We start from the raw sequence: 12,347 nt of genomic DNA, 5'->3' as shown, positions 1-12,347 counted from the left end.
GTCCAAGTCATGCCTGTGACTTGGACTTGTTATCACTTGAATATCACATTCTCTGTTCAGCTGTTAATGCTCAGATCCATATTTAGTTTTTATAAACTCTTCCCTGTTTTTTTTTGTTTGTTTTCAGTTTTTGGTTCATGAATTTTATTTCTGTTTGTCTCTAAGAAATGTAAGCATAGAATATTAATAGATTTCAGTTTTGTTCCATAATGTTAAAAATTAAAAAGTTAATTGATGCCCCGAGTTTGATTCATGGTTGGGGGACTAAGATCCTGCATCCTATATGCCATGTTGCTTGGCCAAAAAAAAAAAAAAAAAAGAGAGATGGATAGGGCTGGGCATAACAAAATTCAGGGGCATATACTAGAAGAAGGTCAGAAGCAAAAGGTTGTGGTCGAGGATGGCAGGAGGGCACTGGGAAGAGCAGAACAGGCAGCAGTTGAAATTCAGGGTTCAGAGTATCTGTGAGAAAACAGGTAGGTGTGAAATTCAGACGAACATCCTGAGAATCATGGATCAGACTAACAGAACCAAGCACAGTACAGCTGGAGTTTGACTTCGGTTTCAAGCCAGATAGGACAGGATTATGTGTAGCCATTGGACAGTGTGGACCAAGAGATATGAGCAGTTGTGATGGTAGATTGTGTTGGTGCTAGTGATGATCACTGGGAGCTTTGTTAGGGGCTGTATTCCTCACAGCAGGGAACTTTCAGAGCTCCAATATTCATTATTTTCCCTTTTGAACCAAGTCTTCCTTCTCAGTGTTTCTGATTGTGTCCATGGCACTCTAATTCTCCTTATGGCTTCCTTCCAAACTCTTCTGCTCCTTTCTCTCTTTCCTCTCATATCCAGTTGGTCCCAGATAATTGTTCAGTGTAAAAACATGAAAGTAGCAGCTAGTAAACTGTGGAACTCAGACAAGTTATTCAGTCATTCATTAAGTGTACATCAGTTTTGTACCTGTGCTAATTATCAACTTGGATATTTGCTGTATAACAGGGTATTTACTAGCCATTCAAGTTGAGCACTTGAAATATGGCTAATGTGACTAAGAAACCAAAATTTTAAGTATTTAAAAACTTTATGTATTTTACATTTAAAATAGAAGGTAACAGGGTAACATTTTTCTGTTAAACACAAATTTATTATTTTGGTAGGACTGGATTTTACTTTAACCACTGAATATTTAGCATCCATGTTGAGATATACTCTAAGTGTAGAATGTATAATGGATTTTGAAGACTTAGTATGAAAAAAACCTATAAAATATCTCATTAATAATTTTTATACTGATTATACCTGAAATGAGAACTATTTTAGATACCTTACATTAGACAAAGTATTACTATTGAGACTACCTTTACTCATTTCTGTTTGCTTCTTATTTTTAATTTATTTTTCAAGTTATCTGTAATGATGGTTGATTTGAAACAGTTCTTCTAAGCATGAGGGTTCTTTCTTGCATCAAATGAGTAAGCACTCAGAAGGGGAGGGAAAAAAAGGTACTTGTCACTTTGAAAGTAACAGATAATTTATCTTTCTATAATTAGATTAGGAGGAAGAAATTAAGATCCTGCTGTAGCAGGAAGAAGCAAGGGCCTCGCATTTGATGAGATAGATATTCAGTTAGTATGCATTTCCATTGTTTTTCCATGGCAGAGGCTTGGGAACTTGCAGGCCTGAAGCCAGGTTACTCTTAGGCTCCATAACGATGTTGCTTGGCTGGCAGGGCTGTGGTTACCACAGTAGTTGGCTGTACCTGCAGACAAATGGGGTGCTGGTCTGTTCCTACAGATCTTTATCCCTGTGTTCATCGTGAGGAGGGCACCTGTTATGTGGTCTCGGTCAGAGTCTCTTGTCCAGGGTTCCTGGATGACTACATCCTGCTCATTACAGCTTTTGTCATCACAGCTTGACATATGCCTGATTTCAGCCAGAGGAACCTGATGGTAAGCACTGAAGGGGCAGATAGCCAGATTTTTTAAATAATCAGGATTATTCTTTTTGTACTTGATAAGATGATAAGGAAATCTGCAGGCACATATCTGATTTTTTTTTTAATCATAGGGACATTGTAATAGCCTTTCAGGGTCCAGGGTATCAATTAAGTTTCTTCCAACTTGGAAATGAAGGAACCAAGTCCAAGTGCTTGGCTGAGTCACGCTCTCCCCAAAGTCACCTATTTTGTAAATGTGACCACTAGAAAATTTAAAATACATATGTGGCTTATTATATTTCTGTTAGACAGTGCTGAGTAGGACTACATGATTATTTTTTATCTTTTTCCATTAAAATTCTTGGAGGGTAATCAGTCCTTACAGCTTTTCCTCTCAAAATGTTTTTATTACCTTTTCAACCCCTATGTATGTATTTCCTCTAACAATGATCTCCAAGATGAAGGAACTTTTATAATACTGAAAACAACTTGGAAATGAAATCTTTGTTTCATATTTCTATACCCTTCTCTAGAAATTCTCAATTGACATTTGAACATCAACAAGAATTTTGAGCAATTTTGAGAAATTATGATGTTCTTTGTCACTGTATATGAATTATATTTGGCTCTTCTTAAATTGTCAACAATTTCAAGAATCATGTGCCTGAAATTTGAGCAAATTACCAGTAGATGGGAGCCTTGCAACTTTGAATCAGCTAGGACTTTTATTCTACCTTTAAGACCGTAAACTGTATGCTACCAAATATTGACTAACTATATGTTGAGTGCTTACAAAGTTGAACTCATACCATCTCAGATATGAATAACGTGAGTGTCCTTCTGGTGTCTACCGTGAAATCTGTGGCTTATGAACACATACTTGCTCCTTTCTTCTTATTTCCCACCTTGGGAGGACCAAGTCGCTCCGTTCTGCTTCCTTAATCCCATCTCGGTTCTTCATGGAGACCTTGTTGAGGATCTGCCACTGTCGTCGTTTTAGTTGCTAAGTTGTGTCTGACTCTTTGCAACCACATGGATCTTGCTCAGTCTGCACTCAGTTCAGCTCAGTTCAGTCTCTCAGTTGTGTCAAACTCTTTGTGACCCCACAGACTGCAGCACGCCAGGCCTCCCTGTCCATCACCAACTCCCAGAGTTTACTCAGACTCATGTCCATTGAGTTTCTGATGCCATCCAACAATCTCATCCTCTGTTGTCCCCTTCTCCTCCTGCCTTCAAGCTTTCCCAGCATCAGGGTCTTTTCCAATGAGTCAGCTCTTCACATCAGGTGGCCAAAGTATTGGAGTTTTAGCTTCAACATCAGTCCTTCCAATGAATATTCAGGACTGATTTCCTTTAGGATGGACTGGTTGGATCTCCTTGTAGTCCAAGGGACTCTCAAGAGTCTCCTCCAACAACAGTTCAAAAGCATCAATTCTTTGGTGCTCAGCTTTCTTTATGGTCCAGTTCTCATATCCATACATGACCACTAGAAAAACCATAGCCTTGACCATATACTAAAAACCTTTGTCGGAAAAGTAGTGTCTCTGCTTTTTAATATGCTGTCTAGGTTGGTCATAACTTTTCTTCCAAGGAGCAAAGCGTCTTTTAATTTCATGGCTACAGTCACCATCTGAGGTGATTTTGGAGCCCCCCCAAAATAAAGTCTGCCACTGTTTCCATAATTTCCCCATCTATTTGCCATGAAGTGATGGGACTGGATGCCATGATCTTAGTTTTTTGAATGGTGAGTTTTAAGCTAGCTTTTTCACTCTCCTCTCTCACCCTTATTAAGAGGCTCTTTAGTTCCTCTTCACTTTCTGCCATCAGGGTGGTGTCATCTGCATATCTGAGATTATTGATATTTCTCCCGGCAATCTTGATTCCAGCTTATGCTTCATTCAGCCTGGCATTTCACATCATGTACTCTGCATAGAAGTTAAATAAGCAGAGTGACAATATACAGTCATGACATACTCCTTTCCCAATTTGGAACCAGTCCATTGTTTCATGTCTGGTTCTGTTGCTTTTTGACCTGCATATGGGTTTCTCAGGAGGCAGGTCAAGTGGTCTGGTATTCCCATCTCTCAGAATTTTCCACAGTTTGTTCTAATCCACACAGTCAAATGATTTAGCATAGTCAATGAAGCAGAAGTAGGTGTTTTTCTGGAATTCTATTGCTTTTTCCTGTGATCCAATGATATTGGCAATTTGATCTCTGGTTACTCTGCCTTTTCTAAATCCAGTTTGTACATCTGAAAGTTCTTGGTTCACATATTGTTGAAACCTAACTTGGAGGATTTTGAGAATTACCTTGTTAGCATGTGAAATGAGTGCAACTGTGCAACAGTTTGAACATTCTTCGGCATTGCCCATCTTTGGAATTAGAATGAAAGCTGGCCTTTCCCAGTCCTGTGGCTACTGCTGAGTTTTCCAAATTTGCTCGCATATTGAGTGCAGCACTTTCACAGCATCATCTTTCAGAATTTGAAATAGCTCAGCTGGAATTCCGTCACCTCCACTAGCTTTGTTCGTAGTGATGCTTCCTAAGGCCAACTTGACTTTGCACTCCAGGATGTCTGGCTCTAGGTGAATGATCACACTATACCATTGTGGTTATCTGGGTCATGAAGATCTTTTTTGTATAGTTTTTCTGTGTATTCTTGCCACCTCTTCTTAATATCTTCTACTTCTGTTAGGTCCATACCATTTTTGTCCTTTATTGTGCCCATCTTTGCATGAAATGTTCCCTTGGTATCTCTGATTTTCTTGATGAGATCTCTAGTCTTTCCCATTCTATTGTTTTCCTCTGTTTTCTTTGCATTGTTCACTTAGGAAGGCTTTCTTATCTCTCTTTGCCATTCTTTGGAACTTTGCATTCAGATGGGTATATCTTTCCTTTTCTCCTTTGCCTTTTGCGTCTCTTCTTTCCTCAGCTATTTGTGAGGTCTCCTCAGACAACCATTTTGTCTTTTTCCATTTTTTTTTCCCTTGGGTATAGTTTTGATCACTACCTTCTGTACAGTGTTACAAACCTCTGTCCATAGTTCTTCTGGCATTCTATCAGATCTAACTAATGCCTTGAATATATTTGTCACTTCCACTGTATAATCGTAAGGGATTTGATTTAGATCATACCTCAATGGCTTAGTGGTTTTCCCTGCTTTCTTTGATTTATAGCCTTGTCTAACTCAGTGAAACTATGAGCCATGACATGTAGGGCCACCCAAGATGGAGGGATCGTGGTGGGAAAGTTCTGACAAAATGTGGTCCACTGGAGAAGGGAATGGCAAACTACTTCAGCATTCTTGCCTTGAGAGCCCCATGAACAGTATGAAGAGGATCTGCCATATCCTCCATCTGATTCCTGGGCCTGAGTAGTTCATCCTGCAAGTTCTCTGTGGGGTCTCCTTCCTCTTACCATGGTGGGCCTCATGGCAGGCTGCTTTGGATCTCAATGCATACCTTTATCATCCTTTCCATTGCTTCCTTTGTGGGAGCATACGGAATCTTCTGGGTTATCTACTTGAAAGCTAGGGAGATGACGCTTTCCTTTGGCCAGACTTGTCCACTCTCTTTATGCTGCTGGCCCACCCCATGTTGGCATAGGACACCCTGCCCAGTGGATTTCTCCCAGGCAACCAAATGGGAGGCACAGCATGCAGAACTCTACTTTCCACATCTCCCGAGCTCCCTTCTCGGCAAGTCTCTAGGTCACACACTGGAGAAGCAGCACCAGTCTCCTGTGTTCCACCTCCTCTTGCCTCTCCCGTCTCTCTCCCTCTATGCCTTCCCCCACCTCCACCCCAAAGCACTCTTACTGGTCTTATTCTTTTGCTGAATGGAAGGAGCCTTTGTGTCAAGCCTCTGTTCTCTCTAGATTTTATTTCCTTTTGTCATATGATCCTCCTTTACAACCCCAACATCATATTTGAGCCTTCAGGCAGGTAGAGATGAGAAGATCAATTTACACCCTAGAGTAACTGGTCCAATAAAGATTTTCAAAATATTGCACATGAACCAAATGTATTTTCACATAATTTTCTAATGTGTGCTGGAAGCAGAAATGTCACTTTGAACATTTTGTTGGAATGAAGGGAAGATAAGAATTTATGTCCAAAATAAGATTAAATAGACTTTAACATATATATTTTTTAGTATTCTTAGATGTGTGATGGCTTGTATAAAAATCACTCCTCTTGGTCAGCAGTATCTTGTAACCTCTCTACTGCATGAGGTCATGATTTGCCCACAGAATCAAAATTGTTCTTTTTAGTTTAGAAAACTAGATACTCAGCTTATCTAAATGGACTGTCTGTATCCCCTATAGATATAATTATAATGAGATCTTATTTTTTGCTTCTCCTAAGTTAAGCCTAAAACCACAGGTCAAATATATGTCTACCTCTTCCTTATTCTTTGTTCCCAGAACTTTTCTTTTTCTATGAAAAGAATTAGAGAGCAAGGATGAGACGTATTTGATGGTTCATGATCTTCTTTGTCAGACTTTTTTTCTCTGATTCTGTCCTAGCTTATGAACACACAAAAACACATCTATTTGAATTTGGCTGATAGCTTCTACTAAAAAAATAAGTCAGTCTTATCCCTCAGCATCTACTAAAGATATCAGGCAAATTTGGGTGAGGTGGATCTTTCTTATTTTTTATAACACTCAAATTTTTTAAATGAGCAGTTGTTTTCTATAGGTTAAATCAATCCAATACCAGTAAGACAGATTGAAATGAGGCAATAACAACTTTCCAGACAGTATTTAGAGTCTGGTGTGGTAAAAAGTGCTCTACATTGAGAATCAAAAAAGAAAAAATTCTAGTGCAGCTCCACTATCATTGCATATGTATTTTTGAGTAGCTCATTAATTTTGCTGGGTAGAAATTCCTTCTACTGTAAAAGATGGAGTTACACAAACATTTCTTCTCACTCTGATAAAAATCTGTGATTCTAACAGCTAGAGAAGGAAAGTGACCACATAGACTGAAAAAGCAGACAAGGACACATTTCCATCAGCTACCCCCACTTCTAACTATGCCCTTGCATATTTCCTTCCAAACCAACAAGGGATATGGACTGTCTGGCAGAGTCGCCACGACAAAGGATTAAAAGGAGAAAAAGGGATCCAGATGTTTCCACTTGGAGTAATTGAATTTTCAGACACATCTAATTCAAATGAGCTCTATCCATGGACAACTGAGCCAAAGACATGAAGGGGACTCTTCTAATTCAACTGGGTTCTTGTGGTACCACTTCCTGTTTAGCACTCTATCAATATTACCCCCTCACATGTCTGTGATGACATAGTAGGAGTCAAGAGGAAGGACATCCTTAATCAAAAACCAAATTAAAATCTCCAGGCCCCCAGTGGTTTCACAGTAGTGTTTATTGCATGCCCACTTAGTACAGAGTACTGTTTTAAATGCTATGATTAAAAGGTACAAAAAAGTAAGAATAATGGTACTCCAAAAAGTTCTCAGTTGAAGAAAACATGAACACTATAAAAAACTTCCCTTTATGGCCTTTTAAAAGCCTCATATAAGTAGTAAATGTTTTTATCTGTACATTAAATGTTTCCTTTAATCTTTCAAGGTTAGGCTCACATATAAATTTTATTAATTAAACCAAGAAGAAGGGGCCAAAATTTGCATCTTGCTTGGAAATTTCGATCTTCATCTACCAAGTCTTTTAAACCGTGGGGTAGATTTTTAGCTTAAGAAATAAATAAGAAACTGAAAGCAGCAGCAGACAAGGTGAGCACGCAGTTTACCGTCCTTTCACTTTGGGGAGTGAAAAGTGGGAACTTTTAAGAAAAACACAAGTAGAGCAAACTGCAAAGGTTTTAGGTAAACTAGGAAATATGGGCGCTCTTGCAATAAAGAAAATGCTGTATCTCAGGAGCTGACGTGATTGAAATGAGCTTTACTTTGGGTCAAAATGTTGTCAGGAGCTGACGTGATTGAAAGGAGCTTTACTTTGGGTCAGAATGCTGAGGCAAGAAGTGCAGGAGAACTGCATAACCTGTCTGGGTGAGCCTTTCCTCAAGCCTGGAAAATTCGAGGTGACTTCTGTCACCTCTTTCTTGCCCCCTTACCAATTCGTTGCTTTACATAAGCACTTGTTCTATTATTGAGACCAGGTTTGAGAGTATGGAGTGAATACTTAACTCCTGTTAAGGAGTTGGTTGCTGGCTAGTACAAATAAGCCTAAAGAGTGACTGAGAGTACTTAGGTGTGTCACCAGGCATTGTAGAATAAATTGCCAAATAAGTTGTATAGACACTCAGTTACAAGTTAGACTCTTCTCTCTTCCTGAAATCAGAAAGTGTGATTTCAGAAGTATCACTTTTAGAAATTCATCCTAAAGAGATAATCAGATAATTTCACAAAGATCAAGTACATGCAAGAATTTTCCATTTATATTAATGTGAAAATTAGAATCAATTAGTAATACATCAATAAGATACTCAATAAATTTGGTACATTTGTAGAATAGAAACTGAGAAGGTTATCACTGAGAAGGTTGCTGTGTGTTGATATTCTTTGATATATTTAAATGAAAACAAAAGCTTGAAAATAGTATGCTATAGTCATCTCTCACTATCCACAGAAGATTGGTTCCAGGAGCCCCTGTGTGTGACCAAAATCTGTAGATGCCCAAGTTCCTTATATAAAATTGTGTAGTACAATGAATCCAGTTGGTTTTCCACAGCCAGTGGTTTTCCATCCTAGGATTCAACCAACCATGTATGGAAATTTTGATACACAGTTGGTTGAATCTGTAGACAGGAAATCATTGGAAGGCTGACTGTATAATAAAACCCTATTTATGTGTAGTACATCCATCTATATATATTAGCTATATTATCTGTATGTATTAGATATAAATACATATATCTATATATATCTTAGATACATATCTAAAGGGCAAATATAGTGGTAGAGTTGGTTAGGTTTGTTTTTTTAATAATTTACATTATATTATTTGAATGTTACTTAGTGAATATGTGTTATCTTTATAAATTATACTATTAAAACAAAAGTACTTTGAGAAAAAAACAATATCCAAAAAATAGGTATAGAAACATATTTATAAGGTTGTTCCTCATAGAGATTCTCAATATAAGTTACTGGTGTTCCTCCAAGCCATATTTGGTGCAAAAAATCTGAAAAGGTATATGTCTCTACATGTCTCTCTTGATCCAAGGATATTTTTAAAATAATATCTAAATGTGACATTTAAGCCATTTCATCCAAATATTGTTTGTCTAACTGACCTTTTGAAAAAATGTTGCACTGCAGTGAACTTGGATTTTATTTTATGATAACTCCTTGGAGTACATCTGGTCTATATAGTTGGTTGCCCATGAAGTCTTGTGTCTTAGCCATTAATTCTAAGGACAGGATTAACATCCTTTTGTTGAAGCTAAGAAACCTGTTAATGTTAGAAGAACATGCCTGCATAGACGATCATCCCATCTCCTCCCTTAAGTAAAGACTCTGAGATTTTCTGCAGGAAAGAACTTTGAATCCTCTTCAGGGTACAGTCAAGATCCTACTGTTTCTTTTATGTGGTATCATCAAAATAGCTTTGGCTTAGAATTTTGAGGCAGTTATGAAAGTATGGTTATTTTGGCCAAACCACCATAAACTCTCTGTGACATATACATGTAAAATAAATGCCTCTCAATGAGCATGCTAATTTGGTATTTGTCCTCCCTTATATACTGTATGACAAGGTAGCTAAATGACAGAGTGCTGTATGGTATAGTTATTTACAAAGCAGAAGAAAAATCTTCCCCAAATAATAACTATATTTTAGAATAATCAATTTGTCTTAGCTCTATTTCTGGTGCTAAATATCTGCAGGAGAAAATTATCTCCTAGATGCATTCTTAATTTAAAGATAGAAATATGTTGTTTGCATAAAAAAGAAGTCTTGTCACAAATGGCAGTAAATTTTAGAAAATCTCTCTCTCCCTCTCTCTCTCACACTCACAGGATTCCCAAGCTCTATCTACTTCAAATCTATAGCATCTCACATGGTGAAGCCTTAGCACATGCATTTTTAAAGCACGGCAGGCAGTTCTGATGGGCACCCAGGTTGAGAATATTCCTCCAATGGGCAAGCCATCTGGCCCACTTAGTGTCCCTGGCAAATAAAATGTGGGCCTTACATTGCAAGACTTAAAATAGTATTGGGTTTGGAACCAACTAGCTCCTGGAGCAAACTGTCCAAAAGACCTCTAAGGTTGAGGCTAGCCATTTGGGAGTTTTGGTGAAATTTTTTTTCCAGGAAAATTTCTTGCTAGGTTTTTTTTATTATTATTATTGTTATAAAAGTAACACATTTACTATAGAAATTGTGAAAATTATAAAAGAGCACAAAGGAGATAATAAAATCACCTGGAATTCTATCAACTAGATATAACCGCAACATTGTCCATATCCTTTCAGATTCTTTTTATATATAACCAAAAAAATGTTGTACATGCAATCTATAACATGCAATATAACAGAAGCATTTTCTCATGTTAATATTGTTCTATGAAATCATGCTCATTGGCTATAAAACTTATAATTATTGCTTTTCTATTTTTGGAAAAATTATTGATTTTCTATTTTGGAAATTTTAGCTTTTCAATTTAAGAGTCATTAAGAAAAGTCTTGAAATGATCCTCCTTGAATATAAATCTTTATGTACATTTTGAGTACTTCCTTAAGAATCCACAAGTTGGATTAGTGGGTTAAAAAAGAATATTCATGAGGCATTTTATAAATAATGCTTGATTATCCTTAGGAAAGGATATACTAATTTTACATTTTGTCTAAAATTTACAATCCTTGAATCCTTATTAATATTGAATGTTTTTATTATTTTTGTCTCGTTATGCCTTATATTTATTTTTGTTAGGAAGGTTGCCTTTTCCTGTTGATGTAAACTCTTTGTTCACATGTGTGGTGTAGACCATATTTTTTCTACTTTATTTACTTAAAAGTTTTCGTTGTGGTGATTTTGGATGTCAAAATTTTGTAACTACATTTTGAGAACAATTCACAAGTCAAATATGTACCTACAAAATAGAGTCAGCCTTGGAAAGATCAATATGGCAAGAATGAGGCACCTTCACCCCACATTCCACCACCCCAAGCTCCAAATTCAGTCCTCTCTCATGCCTAACCATACCTAGTTTAGCAAAAAGTCATTTATACCTTGGTATGCACTTAAGTCAATGTTTAACATCTCAAGAGGTACTCAGATTTTGAAGCCCTATCTGCAGTTAAGCATCTGTCTTGTTAAAGAAATTTTAGGCATCAAGTGATAGCATAGAAAAGGGAAAAATCAATTCTGCAACTATTTACTGAACACCTGCAGTATTCAGTTCAGTTCAGTCGCTCAGTCGTGTCCGACTCTTTGTGACCCCATGAATCGCAGCACGCCAGGCCTCCCTGTCCAAAACCAACTGCCGGAATTCACTCAGAGTCGCGTCCATCGAGTCACTGATGCCATCCAGCCATCTCACCCTCTGTCATCCCCTTCTCCTCCTGCCCCAAATCCCTCCCAGCATCCAATGAGTCAACTCTTCACATGAGGTGGCCAAAGTACTGGAGTTTCAGCTTTAGCATCATTCCTTCCAAAGAAATCCCCGGGTTGATCTCCTTTAGAATGGACTGGTTGGATCTCCTTGCAGTCCAAGGGACTCTCAAAAGTCTTCTCCAACACCACAGTTCAAAAGCATCAATTCTTCAGCACTCAGCTTTCTTCACAGTCCAACTCTCAACATCCATACATGACCACAGGGAAAACCAAAGCCTTGTCTAGACGAACCTTTGTTGGCAAAGTAATGTCTCTGCTTTTGAATATGCTATCTAGGTTGGTCATAACTTTTCTTCCAAGGAGTAAGCATCTTCTAATTTCATGACTGCAGTGTTCAGTTCAGTTCAGTTGCTCAGTTGTGTCCAATTCTGCGACCCCATGAATCACAGCATGCCAGGCCTCCCTGTCCGTCACCAACTCCCGGAGTTCACCCAGACTCATGTCCATCGAGTCAGTGATGCCGTCCAGCCATCTCATCCTCTGTCGTCCCCTTCTCCTCCTGCCCCCAATCCCTCCCAGCATCAAAGTCTTTTCCAATGAGTCAGCTCTTTGCATGAGGTAGCCAAAGTACTGGAGTTTCAGCTTTAGCATCATTCCTTCCAAAGAAATCCCAGGGCTGATCTCCTTCAGAATGGGCTGGTTAGATCTCCTTGCAGTCCAAGGGACTCTCAAGGGTCTTCTCCAACACCACAGTTCAAAAGCATCAATTCTTCGGCGCTCAGCGTTCTTCACAGTCCAACTCTCACGTACATACCTGACTACAGGAAAAACCATAACCTTGACTAGATGGACCTTAGTCGGCAAAGTA

General features: G+C 38.3%; 1 pseudogene; it reads right to left on the bottom strand.

Annotated features, from left to right (window-relative positions):
* Positions 1-1,626: 1,626 nt before the first annotated feature.
* LOC138439027 (gametocyte-specific factor 1 pseudogene) lies at positions 1,627-2,897 on the bottom strand (annotated as a pseudogene).
* Between the last annotated feature and the right edge of the window lie 9,450 nt (positions 2,898-12,347).

This window comes from Ovis canadensis, chromosome 4 (assembly GCF_042477335.2).
Source record: "Ovis canadensis isolate MfBH-ARS-UI-01 breed Bighorn chromosome 4, ARS-UI_OviCan_v2, whole genome shotgun sequence".
Lineage (NCBI taxonomy): Eukaryota > Metazoa > Chordata > Mammalia > Artiodactyla > Bovidae > Ovis > Ovis canadensis.
This window is presented reverse-complemented; position numbering and strand designations above follow the sequence as displayed.